Source organism: Bos mutus, chromosome 11 (assembly GCF_027580195.1).
Source record: "Bos mutus isolate GX-2022 chromosome 11, NWIPB_WYAK_1.1, whole genome shotgun sequence".
In the NCBI taxonomy this organism is placed as follows: Eukaryota; Metazoa; Chordata; class Mammalia; order Artiodactyla; family Bovidae; genus Bos; species Bos mutus.
In genome coordinates this window covers 96,444,343-96,463,016 of record NC_091627.1, presented here as the reverse complement: position 1 = coordinate 96,463,016, position 18,674 = coordinate 96,444,343, and the positions used below count along the sequence as shown (strand labels likewise).

At 40.4% G+C, this 18,674-nt stretch overlaps 1 protein-coding gene across 1 annotated transcript in view; it reads left to right on the top strand.

Annotated features, from left to right (window-relative positions):
- The window catches only part of M1AP (meiosis 1 associated protein), an 86,762-nt gene that overhangs the window by 27,384 nt on the left and 40,704 nt on the right, over positions 1-18,674 (top strand).

The window sequence follows — 18,674 nt, the reverse complement described above, 5'->3', positions numbered from 1 at the left end:
GGGTAACTGTCTTAAAATTCTTGATAATTTTATTTTTGAATTTGTGCTTTATAAGTGAAGTTTGATGGAACAATGGAACATGTGCCAGGGGATTATATTCTCAGTTCATATGTGTCCTGCCTACCTTCTACCTCCCCAGAATGGGTTCTCAGTCACTAACTTTCCAGTCCTGATGGTCCTAGACTGCCTACCCCTACCAGTCACTACTGGCACCAGATCCTACACTTCTCTGAAGAGAAAATATTTAAACTGAGTTTTAAAATACAAGTAGGAATTAACCAAGCAGAGGGAGAGGAAAGGGAGACTCAAAAAGGAGACCAGGGGCATGAGAAAGCAAGATAAATCATTTTTCAGAGATAAACGCATGGTTCCATGTCAGGAGCCTATCAGGCAGAGGCAGGAGTAAGGCTTTAGAGGTAGACAAAGGTTAGATGAAGAAAGGCCGTATATGCCATGTGCCCGTCCTGAGACATTTGGATTTAATGCTGAAGCATTGGAAATTTATGAAAAGATTTTGGTCAGAAAGTCAAATAGAGATTCTCAAGTTATGGAATTTAAGATTTTTAACTGACTTTAACTTATCCAAAACTCAAGTTAAATTCACCCTCCAGCAGTTATACTGGCTTTCTCCAAGGTTATACACACCTGGAGGTGCTCACTGTTCTGATACCATTGATCTCTTCCTGGTACCACAAAAATAACCTCACTTTTCACTTCACACTCTAATTGGGTCAGGGAGTTGGTAGCTAAGGGTGTGTTTCCCATCGAATTCTGACTCATGTGTATCCTTCCAGCATCATGGACCTCTGACATTGTGCCAGTTGGGGAAGAAGGGTAACCAGCCTTGCTGTGTGGTATATGATATCTTACCTACTATTCAGTTCAGTTCAGTCACTCAGTCGTGTCCAATTCTTTGCGACCCCATGAATCGCAGCACGCCAGGCCTCCCTGTCCATCACCAACTCCCAGAGTTCACTCAGACTCACATCCATCGAGTCAGTGATGCCATCCAGCCATCTCATCCTCTGTCATCCCCTTCTTCTCCTGCACCCAATCCCTCCCAGCATCAGAGTCTTTTCCAGTGAGTCAACTCTTCGAATGAGGTGGCCAAAGTACTGGAGTTTCAGCTTTAGCATCATTCCTTCCAAAGAAATCCCAGGGCTGATCTCCTTCAGAATGGACTGGTTGGATCTCCTTGCAGTCCAAGGGACTCTCAAGAGTCTTCTCCAACACCACAGTTCAAAAGCATCAATTCTTCAGCACTCAGCCTTCTTCACAGTCCAACTCTCACATCCATACATGACCACAGGAAAAACCATAGCCTTGACTAGACGGACCTTTGTTGGCAAAGTAATGTCTCTGCTTTTCAATATGCTATCTAGGTTGGTCATAACTATTAACACTCTGCTTTTCTCAAGCCAATGTCCCCACTGACTATCCTATTTACATCCCTCCACTTGTAGTAATCTTTTCCTCTGAATTTCCTCTTCTTTCCTCTGAATTCCTCCCCCTATCCTCTTCCAACCAAATCATCTTCATCCTTTAAGGCCTAATTGAGGTTCATGACTACTGTATTGATTTTCCTCTTCTTAAAAACAACCTCATAGCTTGTGGTCTGTACAATACAAGTTAGCGCTTAATTATATACCATATAGAATTATTTACCATTGCTTTATTGTGCTTCCCTAGTAACTCAAATGATAAAGATTATGCCTGCAATGCAGGAGACCCCAGTTTGATTCCTAGATCAGGGAGACCATCTGGAGAAGGGATAGGTTATCCACTCCAGTATTCTTGGTCTTCCCTAGTGGCTCAGCTGGTAAAGAATGAACCTGCAATGCGGGAGACCTGGGTTCAATCCCTGTGTTGGGAGATCCCCTGGAGAAGGGAAAGGCTATCCACTCCAGTATTCTGGCCTGGAGAATTCCATGGACTGTATAGTCCATGGGGTCACAAAGAATCAAACACAACTGAGCAACTTTCGCTTTCTTTCTTTCTATTGTGTGATAATTTTGTCTTCTCACCTAAACTGTAAACTAGTTGATTTTTTTATCTGCATTAAATCTTAAGTTTTAAGCCTTGGCATTACAAATTTATCTTATTTATTTATGTGCCCCACTCTGTAAGTATCTCCTAAATTAGCAGTAAATATTTGTTAAATGATGACTGTGATACCTGTGGAGTCTGTTCTTGCTCTGCCCAGCATCCCCTGCATCCCCTTTCTTTAGTAACGCCTCTACTTTCCTAGTCACAGAGTGGGCCATAACCCAGGTAAGGCAATCATAGTTCTCCAGGCCAGTAATCTAAGAGTCCCTCCCAGTGGGTTCTCAGACTGAATCTATGAGAGAGAAGCTCCTTTTATTTCTCTTTGGCCATGAACAGATCAGGTACGGACTATGTCCTTTTCTCCCTTCAGTGACTAGAGAAAGGGGATACAGATCTCTCCAATCTTATACAAACTCTTTTAGAAATTAAAAAAGAAAGAAAGAAAGAAAAATGCCCTCCCCCTAGTCATGATATAAAGCCAAACAAGAACAATGGCAGCTGGATGGGAGGGGAGTTTGGGGGAGAATGGATACATGTTTCTGTATGGCTGAGTTCCTTAGCTGTTCACCTGAAACTCACAACATTGTTGATTGACTGTACCCAAATACAAAACAAAAAGTTAAAAAAAAAGAAAATTTCAAGCCAATCCACTCATGAAAATAGGTAAAACCATCTTAAATAATCTAATCATATCTAAAAAGAGAATACAGAGCTGATCAAGTTGAGTTTATCCCTGTAATGTAAAGTGATTTTGCATTAGAAATACATAAATATAAATTTAACCAAGGAGGAAAAAATTTATACTCTGAAAACTATAAGACATTCATGAAGGAGATTAAAGATGATACAAATAAATGGAAAGATATCCTATGTTCATGGATTAGAATTAATGTTGTTAAACTATCCATACCGCCCTGTGAAGTCGCTTCAGTCATGTCCGACTCTGTGCGAACCCAGAGACGGCAGCCCACCAGGCTCTGCCGTCCCTGGGATTCTCCAGGCAAGAATACTGGAGTAGGTTGCCATTTCCTTCTCCAATGCATGAAAGTGAAAAGTGAAAGAAGTCACTCAGTCGTGTCCGACTCTTAGCAACCCCATGGACTGCAATCCTCCAGACTTCTCCATGCATGGGATTTTCCAGGCAAAAGTACTGGAGTGGGGTGCCATTGCCTTCTCTGTCCATACTGCCCAAAGCAATCTATACATTTAATGCAATCAGTATCAAAATACTCATGACATTTTTCACAGAACTAGAAAAAATAATCTTAAAACTTGTACAGAACCACAAAAGACACCAAATAGCCAAAGCAATCTTGAGAAAAAAGAAAAAAACTAGAGGCATCACACTGCCTTACATCAGACTATACTACAAAGCTACAGTAATCAAAAAAGTATGGTTCTGGCACAAAAACAGACACATAGATCAATGGAACAGAATAAAGAGCCCAGAAATAAACCCACATACTTATGGTCAATTAATCTACAACAAAGAAGGAAAAATACATGTTGGAGAAAAGACAGTATCTTCAATAACTGGTATTGGAAAAACAGCACAGCTATGCATAAAAGAATTAAATTAGAACATCTTCTCACATGATATACAAAAATAAACTCAAAATGAATTAAAAACCTAAATGTAAAACTGGAAGCCATAAAAATCCTAGAAGAAAATATAGGTAAAACAATTTGACATAAATCATAGCAATATTTTTTTACATCTATCTCTTAAAGCAATGGAAACAAAAGCAAAAATAAATAAATGGGATCTACTTAAACTTAAGAGCTTTTGCACAGTGAAAGAAACCATCAATAAGATGAAAAGACAACCTACTAAATGGGAGGAGATATTTACAAACAGTCATTTGATAAGTGGTTAATATCCAAAATATATAAAGAGCTCATACAACTGAATATCAAAAAAAAAAAAAAAAACACAATTAAAAATGGGTGGAAGACCTGAATAGACATTTTTTCCAAAGAAGACATATAGATGGTCAACAGGCACATAAAAGGATGCTCAGCATCACTAATTATCAGGAAATGCAAATCAAAACCACAATGAGCTATCACCTCGCACCTATCAGAATAGCTATCATCAAAAGATAGCAAATAATAAATGCTCACAAGGATATGGAGAAAGGGAACTCTAGTACACTGTTGGTGGGAATGTAAATTGATGTAGCTACTATGGGCTTCCCTGGTGGCTCGGACGGTAAAGTGTCTGTCTGCAATGCAGGAGACCCGGATTCAATCCCTGGGTTGGAAAGATCCCCTGGAGAAGGAAATGGCAGCCCACTCCAGCCTGGAAAATCCCAGGGACGGTGGAGCCTGGTAGGCTACTGTCCACGGGGTCACAAAGAGTTGGACATGACTGAGCGACTTCACTTCACTATGGAAAACAGTATGGAAGGTCCTCAAAAAAAGTACAAATAAAACTAACACAAGAGGATGTAGAGTTGCCGGTGCCTGACAGTGCGTCTGACACAAAGCTGAATGGGGTAGAGAGTAGGGGATGGTAGTGAGGGGTGGTGGAAGAAGGAAGAGGCAGCGGTGAATCACTTATAAATGACTCCAAAGCAGGACCTGGAGCGTAAATTCCAGGAGGATAATGGTCATTCATGACAAAAAGGGAAAGGCCTGAGACGTGGAATCAGCAATTGCAACCCTTCAGTGTGAGTTAGCGGGCCCTGAGAAAGGGGAATGCCTGCCAACTGGCCTTCATTCAACTGCAGCCACTCCAACCACTCCCTATGGTGAACCTAGAGGAAACTCTGAGAATGCAGGATTACAGGTCCCAGTTAGCTAAGATGCCCTGTGACCTGCAACCAGAGGATTATACATTCTGAAAAAGACAATTCAAAGGACTGTCTCCAACCTGGACAGAAAGACCCTTCTCAGATGACGCAGATTTACATCACAATAAAGATGATATGCAGAGAAAACCCATGCCCCCAAAGAGATTACAGCCATTCCTCCAAACAGATTCAGTGGGAATAACCACAAAAGTCACCCTGAGGCCCCTTAATAGAACAGGGCAAGAGCTCCATGACCCCAACTAGGTAGGGTCTACGAGTCCTGTGTCAGCATTAAAGAAGTTACAGAAGACTAACCATCTGTCCCTCATTACCCCAATAAAGATTTCTTGGGGTTCACATCTCAAGGAAAATTTGAAGTAGGAGATAGATGGGTCCCTGGGCTGAACAGCTGGTGATTTTCAAATGGAGCAAAATTGAAGTTTATCTTCAGCCAGACAAGAATGACACGTGTTTCCCTTCCTCCCTTCATATGGAGGGAATAAACTGATGGGGGAATTTGTTGCAGTGAAAAGGAAAAATGAGGAATGAGTTTTTCTTTTTCACTTCTCTGGGAGTAAAGAAGATAAAGAGAACAGTGAGCAGGCCTGAACATTCCTAGTTTATTTTACTTTGCTGCTACTGCTAAGTCACTTCAGTCGTGTCCGACTCTGTGCGATCCCACAGACAGCAGCTCAACGAGGCTCCCCCATCCCTGGGATTCTCCAGGCAAGAACACTGGAGTGGGTTGCCATTTCCTTCTCCCATGCATGGAAGTGAAAAGTGAAAGTGAAGTCTCTCAGTCGTGTCCGACCCTCAGCGACCCCATGGACTGCAGCCTACCAGGCTCCTCCATCCATGGGATTTTCCAGGCGAGAGTACTGGAGTGGGGTGCCATTGCCTTCTCCTGCTCCTAATTCTGCATGTCTGTAACTAAGTTTGCTTTTCTGCCCCCTAACTCTGCAGAGCCACACTTCACTTGACTCTATGCTAAATACATCCCCTATCTGGTGTTTACCTTTACAACAGCCTTCCCCTTGTAGTTACATGTCAGAAAGAAGGTCTCAGAGCCACCAAACTGCCAGATGCAGTTACTGGGTTACTGACACCAGTTTATGACTGTCTCTGAAACAATGCAAGAGGAAGAAATCAAGATCCTATCACCTTTGTTCTCTCATCACCTACTACTGACTGCGAGCACTGGCCTTAGGGCACAGTTCTTGAGGCAGGAGCATACTGTGTTCCCCTCTCCATCAGCTGAGAATAAAAGCCACCATTCTATTTCTTCCAAAAAAAAAAAAACCTAACACAACATTGTAAATTAACTGTACCTTAATAAAAAAATTAAAAATAAAATTACCATATGATCCAGCTATTCCACTCCTGGGTATACATCTGAAGAACACAAAAACACTAATTTTAAAAGAAGTATGCACCCCAATCTTCATAGCAGCATTATTTTCAAAAGTTGCTTATGGAAGCAATTTGTGTCCATCACCAAATGAATGGATAAAGGAGATGTGGTATGTATATACAATGGAATATTACTCAGCCATAAAAATGATTGAAATTTTGCATTTGCACAACATGGATGGACCTAGAAGATATTATGCTTGGTGAAGTAAGTCAGACAAAGACAAATACTGTACATTAGCACTTATATTGGAGAAGGAAATGGCAACCCACTCCAGTATTCTTGCCTGGAGAATCCCAGGGATGAAGGAGCCTGGTGGGCTGCCGTCTACGGGGTCGCACAGAGTCGGACACGACTGAAGCGACTTTGCAGCAGCAGCGGCAGCACTTATATGTGAAATCTAAAAAAATAAGTGCATAATATAATAAAACAGAAACAGACTTATACAGAGAACAAATTAGTGGTTACCAATGGGGAGAGGGCTTGAGGGGGATGGAAGATAGGGGAAAAGGATTAAGAGGTACAAACTACCATTATAAAAGTACAAGGATATAATGTCCAGCACAGGGAAATAACCAATATTTTTTAATGACTTTAAACAGAATATAATCTAGAAAAATATTGAGTGACTATGTTGTAAACCTGAAATGAATATAACATTGTAAGTCAATTATGTGTGTGCTTGTGTGCTCAGTTGTATCCAACTCTTTGTGACCCCCAAGGACTATAGCCCACCAGGCTCCTCTGTCCATGAAAATTTCCAAGCAAGAATATGAAGTGGATTGCCATTTCCTACTCCAAGGGATCTTCCCAACCCAGAGATCAAACCTGAATTTCTTGTGTCTCCTGCACTGGCAGGCAGATTCTTTACCACTGATGCCACCTGGGAAACTATACTTCAGTAAAAAGGGAAAAAAACGTATAAATATAATTTACCACATAAACAAATGTAAAAATTATGTTATCTTAATAGACACAGGAAAAAAACATATGATAAAATAAACACCCATTCATCATTTAAGGAAAAAATCTTAGTAAACCGGGGATAGAAAATAACTTCTGTAACTTGGCAATAATGTTTCCATCAAAAATCTACAATACAGTCCTTACTGGTGAAATGTTAGAAAGATTACCTTCATGTCTCTGCATGAAGCACCCTGTGAACAAGTGAAACTAGACTAAACACAGAGGAAAAGGGGGGAGTGGCTGAGATGGCAGAATAGAAAGACCCTGAGCTCACCTCCTCTTGCAAGCACAACAAAATCACAACTATCTGTAGAGTAGCCATCAATGAAAAAGACCAGAACCTACCAGAAAAGGTCTTCTACAATTAAAGACATAAAGAATAGACCACAATCAGATGGTAGGAGGGACAGACTTGCCATGTAATCAAGTCTCATACACACTGGGTGAGCAACCCACAAAATAGAGAATAATTATATTGCAGAGGTTCTTCCACAGGAGTGAGAGTTCTAAGCCCCATATCAGGCTCCCCAGCCTGGGCTGCACCAGAAATATAAGCCACAGAGCACCTGGTTTTGCAGGTTCAGTTCAGTTCAGTTCAGTTCAGTCGCTCAGTTGTGGCCAACTCTTTGTGACCACATGGACTGCAGCACACCAGGCTTCCCTGTCCATCACCTATGCCCAGAGCTTGCTCAAACTCATGTCCATACAGTTGGTGATGCCATCCAACCATCTCATCCTCTGTAATCCCCTTCTCCTCCTGCCTTCAGTCTTTCCCAGCATCAGGATCTTTTCTAATGAGTCACTTCTTCGAATCAGGTGGCTAAAGTATTGGAGCTTCAGCTTCAGCATCAGTCCTTCCAATGAATATTCAGGACTGATTTCCTTTAGGATCGACTAGTTTGATCTCCTTGCAGTCCAAGGGACTCTCAAGAGCCTTCACCAACACCACAATTCAAAAGCATCAATTCTTCAGTGCTCAGCTTTCTTTATGGTCCAACTCACATCCATACATGACTACTGGAAAAACCATAGCTTTGACTAGACAGACCTTGGTTGGCAAAGTAGTGTCTCTGCTTTTTAATATGCTGTCTAGGTTTGTCATACCTTTTCTTTCAAGGAGCAAGCGTCTTTTAATTTCATGGCAGCAGTCACCATCTGCAGTGATTTTGGAGCCCAAGAAAATAAAGTCTGTCACTGTTTCCATTGTTTCCCCATGTATTTGTCATGAAGTGATGGGACTGGATGCCATTATCTTCGTTTTTTGAATGTTGAGTTTTAAGCCAACTTTTTCACTCTTCTCTTTCACTTTCATCAAGATGCAGTTTAGTTCCTCTGGCTTTGCAGGTTAGCAGGGCTTAATTTCAGGACTCCCAAGGACTGAGGGAAATAGAGACTTCATTCTTAAAGGACACACACAAAAATCTCACACACACCTGGACCCAAGGCAAAAATAGTAATTTAATAAAAGCCTGGGCTAGACCTAGCTGCCAGTCTTGGAGTCTCCCAGAGAGATGGGGGGTGACTGCCACTCACCCTGGGGACATAAGCACTGGCAGCAGCCATATTTAGGAGCTTTCTACTGTACAGACACTGGTCCAGGCAGGCACCATGGTGGTGTCTTCCTCCTAGCTCATTCATACCAAGACCTGGCCCCACCCAACAACTTGGCACCAATTCTGGTACATCTCAGACCAAACAGCTAACTGGGTGGGGACATAGCCTCACCAATCAGCAAACAGGCTGCCTAGAGACTTCCTGAGCCCACAGCTGCCTCTAGATATGCCTCTAGACACAACCCTGTCCACCAGAGGCCCAAGACCCAGGTCAGCTGACCAGTGAGCAAGCACCTGCCCTATCCTCCAGGAAGCTTGCAGTAGCCTCTAGACCAGCCTCACCCACAGAGGGCAGACACTAAAGGCAAGAACACCACAATTCTGCAGACTGCAGACCCAGCCCACCCACAGCAGGCCACACCTTACCCTAGGATCAACTGGGCCCTGGCCCTGTCTACTAGTAGGCCAGCACAAGCTTTTGGACACTCTAGACCCCATACCCAACAGTATTAGAAATGTCTCCCCTGCTCTGACCCCAGCAATCTGATACCAACTCTGGGATCCCTGGGCTCAGCAGCTGGACTCCAGGACCCAGCTCTGCCTTGCCATAGTCCAGCACTAACCCCAGACCTGGCTCCATCCACCAGTGTGCAGGCACCATCCCTGGAGTCTTCTGGACCCTGACTCTAGCCACCAGAGAGCCAGCACTAGCCCCAGGCCCCCAGGGGTTCTGCAGTTAGCCACCTTGTGACCAGGCTCTGCTAACCAGCACCTAGCAGCATCCACACAAGGCAAGGCCTGGCAACCGACCTGGCTAGGGGCTAACTTAGCCTACCAGAATGCTCACACAGTCAGCCCACCACAACAGAAGGACCCCTCATGGAGGGAACCCCGCAAGCATATAACTTGGGTAACAACAGGGATGTGCACTGAGGGGACACATAGAATATCTCCAACAGAAGGCCACTTCTCCAGGGCCAAGAAAAGTAACCTACTATATACATAAAAGTACAAACAACAGCTTAAATAAAACGAGGCAATGGAGGAACATGTTCCAGACAAAGGAGCATAATAAAATCCCAGAAGAACTAAGTGAAGTAAAGATAGGCAATCTACCCAAGAGAGAGTTCAGAGTTGTTGTTTGTTTTTTTTTAAATACGATCCGATCAAAGAATTCAGGAAAAGAATGGACGTACGGAGAAAGAAGTTGGAAGTTTTTAACAAAGAGTTAGAAAATATAAAGAACAACCAAACAGATGAACAATACAAATAACTGAAATGAAAAATACACTAGGAGGAATCAATAGTAGACTGAGTGTTTCAGAGGAATGAATCGGTAATCTGGAAGACGGGGTAGTGGGAATCACTGCCACTGAACAGAAAAAAGGTTGAAAAGAAAGTTTGAAAGATTGAAAAGGACAGTTTGAAAGACCTCTGGTGCAATATCAGGCACACTAATATTTGCACTATAGTGGTCCCAGAAGGAGAAGAGAGAAAAAAGGGCTGAGAATATATTTCAAACCATAATAGCTGAAAACTTCCCTAACCTGGGAAAGGAAACAGTCACCCAAAGTCCAGGAAGTAGAGAGTCCCATACAAGATTAATCCATAGAGGAACACACCAGGACACATATAATTAAAATGACAAAAATTAAAAATCAGATCAGATCAGTCACTTAGTCGTGTCCGACTCTTTGCGACCCCATGAATCGCAGCATGCCAGGCCTCCCTGTCCATCACCAACTCCCAGAGTTCACTCAGACTCATGTCCATCGAGTCGGTGATGCCATCCAGCCATCTCATCCTCTGTCGTCCCCTTCTCCTCCTGCCCCCAATCCCTCCCAGCATCAGAGTCTTTTCCAATGAGTCAACTCTTCGCATGAGGTGGCCAAAGTACTGGAGTTTCAGCTTTAGCATCATTCCTTCCAAAGAAATCCCAGGGCTGATCTCCTTTAGAATGGACTGGTTGGATCTCCTTGCAGTCCAAGGGACTCTCAAGAGTCTTCTCCAACACCACAGTTCAAAAGCATCAGTTCTTCAGCGCTCAGCCTTCTTCACAATCCAACTCTCACATCCATACATGACCACTGGAAAAACCATAGCCTTGACTAGATGAACCTTTGTTGGCAAAGTAATGTCTCTGCTTTTGAATATGCTATCTAGGTTGGTCATAACTTTCCTTCCAAGGAGTAAAAGTCTTTTAATTTCATGGCTGCAGTCACCATCTGCAGTAATTTTGGAGCCCAGAAAAATAAAGTCTGACACTGTTTCCACTGTTTCCCCATCTATTTCCCATGAAATGATGGGACTGGATGCCCATCACTTCATGGGAATTAAAATAGAAAATTAAAAATAGAGAACATTAAAAAGGATTAAGGGAAAAGCAACAAATAACACACAAAGAAACTTCTATATGGCTATCAGCTGATTTTTCAGCAGAAACTCTTCAGGCTAAAACCAGGTGGCACAATATATTTAAAGTGATGAAAAGGAAGAAACTATAACCAAGAATACTCTGCCCAGAAAGATTGCCTTCAAAAATCAGGAATAAGACATGGGGGCCCTGTTACTGCTTTGATTCAGCATAGTTAATCATAGTGGTTTCCCAGATGGTGCTAATGATAAAGAACCCGCCTGCCAATGCATGAGACGTAGAGACGTGTTCAATCCCTGAGTAGGGAAGATCCCCTGGAGAAGGGTATGGCAGCCCATTCCAGGAGTCCTGCCTGGAGAATCCCATGGACAGAGGAGCCTGGCAGGCTATAGTGCACAGTTGGACACAACTAAAGCGACGTAGCACACACACATGCAGTTGTCATAGACTAGCAAAATAAGAAAAATACTAAAAAAATGTGAAGATTGGAAAGAAAGAAACAAAACTATTTTTGTCTGAAACATACTTAATTGGCTACGTTAATAACCAAAAGATTCTATGGAAAAATTAGTAAGAGTGTAACAAGGTGGTTGGACATACCCATGGACTATAGCTCGCCAGGCTCCCTGAGGATTCTCCAGGTAAAAATACTGGAGTGGGTTGCCATGCCCTCCTCCAGGGGATCTTCCCAACCCAGGGATTGAATCCAAGTCTTTCGAACTGCAGGTGGTTCTTCACCGTCTGAGCCAGTGCAGAAGCCCAGATGTAAGACAAACATACAAAGTCAGTAGCATTTCTATAATTAGAAACAAACTCCTAGACTTCCATTTTTAAATAAATACCTTTTACAAGAATAAAAGAATAAAGTATTTAGAAATAAAGTTTAACAAAAGATGCATAGAATAGTTATTGGGAAAAGTTGAAAGCTTTACTGATGGCACCTTAAAGAAGATATAACTAAGTGGAGCATGTTAATGGATAGAAACATTCAGTATCATAAGGATTCAGTTCTCCCCAAATTGACCTATCAGTGCAATTCCAATCAAAATGCTATCAGAATTTTTTGATGAACTTACAAGCTAATCCTAATATATATATTTAAAAGGTGATGGAATTCCAGTTGAGCTATTTCAAATCCTAAAAGATGATGCTATGGAAGTGCTGCACTCAATATGCCAGCAAATTTGGAAAACTCAGCAGTGGCCACAGGACTGGAAAAGGTCAGTCTTCATTCCAATCCCAAAGAAAGGCAATGACAAAGGATGTTCAAACTACCGCACAATTGCACTCATCTCACACGCTAGTAAAGTAATGCTCAAAATTCTCCAAGCCAGGCTTCAGCAATACGTGAAACATGAACTTCCAGATGTTCAAGCTGATTTTAGAAAAGGCAGAGGAACCAGAGATCAAATTGCCAATATCCGCTGGATCTTCAAAAAAGCAAGAGAGTTCCAGAAAAACATCTATTTCTGCTTTATTGACTATGCCAAAGCCTTTGACTGTGTGGATCACAATAAACTGTGGAAGATTCTTCAAGAGATGGGAATACCAGACCACCTGACCTGCCTCTTGAGAAACCTGTATGCAGGTCAGGAAGCAACAGTTAGAACCAGACACAGAACAACAGACTGGTTCCAAATAGGAAAAGGAGTACATCAAGGCTGTATATTGTCACCCTGCTTATTTAACTTATATGCAGAGTACATCATGAGAAATGCTGGGCTGGAAGAAGCACAAGCTGGAATCAAGATTGCCGGGAGAAATATCAATAACCTCAGATATGCAGATGACACCACCCTTATGGCAGAAAGTGAAGAGGAACTAAAAAGCCTCTTGATGAAAATGAAAGAGGAGAGTGAAAAAGTTGGCTTAAAGCTCAATGTTCAGAAAACAAAGATGGTGGCATTCGGTCCCATCACTTCATGACAAATAGTTGGGGAAACAGGGGAAACAGTGGCTGACTTAATTTGGGGGGCTCCAAAATCACTGCAGATGGTGATTGCAGCCATGAAATTAAAAGACATTTACTCCTTGGAAGAAAAGTTATGACCAACCTAGATAGCATATTAAAAAGCAGAGACATTACTTTGCCAACAAAGGTCTGTCTAGTCAAGGCTATGGTTTTTCCAGTGGTCGTGTATGGATGTGAGAGTTGGATTATAAAGAAAGCTGAGCACTGAAGAATTGATGCTTTTGAACTGTGGTGTTGGAGAAGACTCTTGTGAGTCCCTTGGAATGCAAGGAGATCCAACCACTCCATCCTAAAGGAGATCAGTCCTGGGTGTTCACTGGAAGAACTGATGTTGAAGCTGAAACTCCAATACTTTGGCCACCTGATGCGAAGAGCTGACTCATTTGAAAAGACCCTGATGCTGGGAAAGATTGAGGGCAGAAGGAGAAGGGGACGACAGAGGATGAGATGGTTAGATGCCATCACTGACTCAATAGACATGAGTTTGAGTAAACTCCGGGAATTGGTGATGGACAGAGAGTCCTGGCATGCTGCAGTTCATAGGATTACAAAGAGTCGGACACGACTGAGCGACTGAACTGAACTGAAGATAAATATTAAAGCTAAAGGTTTCCCTTGCCTGATATTAAGATGATTATTAATATAAGGCTGTTCTAATTAAGATAGTGTTGTATTTCTACAGGGAAAGACAAATGTCCAGTTTAGAACAGATGAGAGAACCCAAAAACAGACAGCCACATTATATGAAAACTTAATATGTGGCTAAGTTGACATGACAAAGCAATAAGAAAGAATGGATCTAGTCATTAAATTATACTGAAACTATAAACATTCCATATGGGAAAAAATGAAATTTGATCCCTGCTGCTTCTGCTAAGTCACTTCAGTCGTGTCCGACTCTGTGCGACCCCATAGACAGCAGCCCACCAGGCTCCCCTGTCCCTGGGATTCTCCAGGCAAGAACACTGGAGTGGGTTGCCATTTCCTTCTCCAATGTATGAAAGTGAAAAGTGAAAGTGAAGTCGCTCAGTCGTGTCCAACTCTTCGCGACCCCATGGACTGCAGCCTACCAGGCTCCATTTACAACACTATATTTTAAATAGATTAAAGACTTAAATATGAAAGTTAAAACTTGAAAAATTTGCAGGAAAATACAGGAGAAAATTTTATCACCGAAGTTAGGGAGGAGGAAGAATAAATTTGCTAAGCATAAAGTAAAAGATTGATATTTTATGGTATTTGATTACTTCAAAATTAAGAATTTCTATTCATCAGAAACACCATAAAGAAAATAATGACATGTCATAACTATATTTATAACTCATATGACCAATAATGAGTTGGTATCTAGAATACGGAATGCCTGAAACTTGATTTTTAAAAAAAAGACTATCTAATTTTTAAATAAACAAAGTCTGAACAAGTATGTCACAGAAGAGGAAATCTCATGAAAAATAAACATAAGAAAAATTCTCACCATCATTAATAACCAGGGAAACACGAATTAAAACAATGATATCCCATCTTATACCCACTAGATTGCAAAAAATTAACAAGTCTCACAAGAGTGTTAGCAATAGCAGAGCATGGAAACTCTTATATACTGACAGGAAAAATGTAACTGTTTCACAAATTGTCATTTTGTTATAAAGTAACATCCATAATACCCTACAACCTAGCAGTTCCATCCCTAGGAGAATGTCTCCAGAAAAACTTTTTATAAATGTGCAGTTGAAGACATGTACAAGAACATGAATATTGACATTATTTAAAAAGCCAAAAATTAGAGTACTCAAATGTCCGTTGAATGACTCATGAATAAATGTGTGTGCATGCTCAGTTGCTCAGTGGTGTCTGACTCTGCAACTCCGTGGACTGTAGCCTGCCAGGCTGTCTGTCCATGGGATTTACCAGGTAAGAATACTAGAGTGGGTTGCCATTCCCTTCTCCAGGGTATCTTCTCGATCAAGGGATCACACCTATGCCTCCTGCATTGGCAGGCAGATTCTTTTACCATTACAACATATATTCACAGAGTAGAATATCATACAGTTATGGAAATGAATGAACCACAGCTACCTGCAACAGTGTTGACAGGTCTTTTCAATACTGAGGAAAAAAGCAGATAACCAAGAAGGTAGACAATAAGACACCTCTTTATAAAGCTCAAGCAAAACTAAAATCATAAAGTATTTAATAAAACTAGCTTTAAAAGGAAAGATAAGATTTTTAAAAATTCAGCATAGCAGTGTTTCCCTTAGAGAAGATCAGAGCAAAGCATATAGATACCTTACTAGCATTGTTGATCGACATCTTAAGTTAAAGGCTTCATGAGTGTTCATTTTGCTGTTATGCTTCATAGCTTAAATATGTGGTGCCTATATTCATTTGCATGTAATAAAATTTTTATAGTAGCTTTCCAAAGAATGACTAAGTAATCAATACGACAAAACTAAAACAGCCACTGTGATCAATGCATTTTGGCATCCAGAGGGTGTCATCCATGTTAACAGCAGTCTGGGTATGTAAGCATTCTTTGGGTATGTAAGTCTTTCAACCAGTTACAAATCATCTTAATGATGCTGTCAACCGGCCTCCATTTCTCAGCCTTGGAACCACAAGAATATCAGGTTTCTTTTCTAAGTGCTCACAAACCATCTGTTTAGTATTTCCTCCTAGTCTTTGCCAGGGATTGATGTCAAGCTATTTTATCCATATGTGTTCTCAGGAAACACCAAATGTTAACAGCCCAAACATATAACATAAAGATTCATTGCTTCCTAAAGGATTCCAAAAAAAAAAAAAAAAAACTTTTCTATGATTCATGCTTCAGTACAGTTGTCAGAATTCTACTTACTGATTTTTTTCTCTTTTCGGTATCCTTAAAAATACATCAGAAAATGCAGCAATCTGTTGAATTTGTCTTTGAAAATCATACTGAAGTCATTTCCCTGTGGCATTAAGACTAAATTAGAACCACTGTTCTTTTACTATCTAAAGATTTTTAACACAGAGACATTTATTAACAGGAGGCATGGCCTCAGAAAAATGACACCTCTTCTCTTCTTAAAAATTGAAGAATTTTTTTAGAGTTCAGTAGAAAACCTAAAGTTATTTGAAAATTAGGTCTTTTAATTTTTTCCTTACCTCTTTTGAAGAATAATTTGCACACTAAAAGTTTCATTCCCACTTCTCCAGTAGCTCAGATGGTAAAGAATCCACCTGCAATGCAGGAGACTCTGGTTCAGTTCCTGGGTTGGGAAGATCCCCTGGAGAAGGGATAGACTACCCACTTCAGTATTCATGGACTTCCCTGGTAGCTCAGATGTAAAGAATCAGCCTGCAATGCAGGAGACCTGGGTTCGATCCGTGTATTGAGAAGATCCCCTGGAGGAGGGCATGGCAACCCACTCCAGTATTCTCGCCTGGAGAATCCTCATGGACAGAGGAGCGTGGCAGGCTACATTCCATGGGGTGGCAAAGAGTTGGACACGACTGAGTGACTAAGCACAGCACAAATTTCATCCAAACTGTACAAGCCAGTGAGTTTTGACATTTGTGTATGCCCACAAATCATCACCACAATCAAGATACAGAACACTTCCATCAACCCCAAAAGATTTTTCTTGCCCCTTTACACTCCATCCCTCATGTATACCGCTGATCTGGTTTTTGTCTGTAGATTAGTTTGTATTTGCTATAAATAGGATCATATAAATGGGATACAATCTTTTGTCTGACTTTTTCATTAGATTTTGAGATTCATTTATGTTGTTTATATCAACAAGTAGTTATTAGTTTCTTTTTATTTCTAAGCAGCATTATATGACTATGCCACATATTGTTTAACCATTTTCCTGTTAATGGATGTTCAGTTGTTTCTAGTTTTTGACTGTAGTTACTAAAGTTTCTACAAAATATCTGTACACATATCTTTGTGTGGGCATATGTTTTTAGTTTTCATGAGTCTTACCATATTTATGGTTAATCTTTTTCCATCCACTTACTTTCAACCCGTTTGTGTCTTTATACTTAAAGTTTATCTTTTATAGACAGAAAATAATTGGGTCTTGCTTTCTACCTATTATGCTATTCTCTGCTTTTTTTTGGGGGGTGTACACTCCATTAACATTTACCATAAATATTGACATTGTTGGATTTAGGTCTGTCTGTCATTTTATTTTTTTGTTTGTCCTCTCTGGTTTTTGTTCATCTTTTCCCTGTTTTCCTGCTTTCTTCTGGATTAGCAAACATATTCAGAATTCGGTCTTATCTATTATAATTTAGCTATATTTCCTTGCATTACTTTTAGTGGCTTCTGTAGGGATTACATTATACATTCTTAACTTTTGGAAGTCTACTTAGAGTCAATATAGTACACTTCACATAAAACGCAGAAACCTCAAGATTACAGTACCTCACATAAAATAGAAACCTTGTGGGGATTAAAATATATTTTAACTTGTTTACAGCCTACTAAGAATTAATACAGTACTATGTCATGGATATTAAACAAACTTTGCAACTATGTGGGTCCATTTATCCCCCTGCATACACACACATATACACATTGTCTTTTTGTTACAGTTGTCATGTGTGTTAAATCTACATTATAAACTTCACAAGGCAATATTATAAGTTTTTGCTTTAAACAACCATGTGTATATTATAGAAACTGAGAGAAAAATAGTTTTTATATTTACTGTTTCCAGTGTTCTTCACTTATTCCTAAAGATCCAGCTTTCCCTTAGGTATCATTTCCTTCAGGTCAAAGAACTTTAATACGTCCTGTAGCTTGTTTCTGGTCATGACAACTGCTCTTAGCTGTTATCTGAAAATGTAAATTTCACTTTCATTCTTGAAGGATGTTTTTATTATGCACAGACTTAAGGGTTGACAGGATTCTTTTTTCTTTCAGCACATTAAAGATATTGCTCCATTGTCTTCCTGCTTTCCAGGGCTGCTCAATAAAAGTCACAGTCCTTAAATCACCTTCTACTTTATGTAAAGGATCGATTCTCTGGATGCTTTCAAGAATTTTCTCTTTATGTGTGTTTTTAAGCAGTTTTATAATGATGTGACTGGGCACAGATTTCTTGTTTGGGTTAACTGAGCTTCTTTAATCTGTAACTTTATATCCTTAATCCAATTTGAGAAATTTGTAACCATTATTTCTTCAAATTTTTCTTTTCTGTCTCATTCCCTCTCCTCACTCCTCTGATACTCCAATTACCCACATGTTAAACCTTTTAAAATTGTTCCACAGTTCCCTAAAGCTCTGTGGTTTTCTGCTTGTTTGTTTCATTTTGTCCAAACTCTTTTCTTTCTCTTCTTCAAATCAGATAATCTCTGTTGATCTGTCTTTAAATTCACTGATTCTCATCTCTCATCTCCCTTCTGCCATTAGGCTCATGTGGGGAGTTTTCGTTTCAGATAGTATACTTTTCAGTTCTAAAATTTCCATTTGGTACTTTTTGATATTTTCTATTTCTCCATTGATATTTCCTATCTTTTCATTCATATTGAACATATTTTCCATTCCTTATGACCATAATTT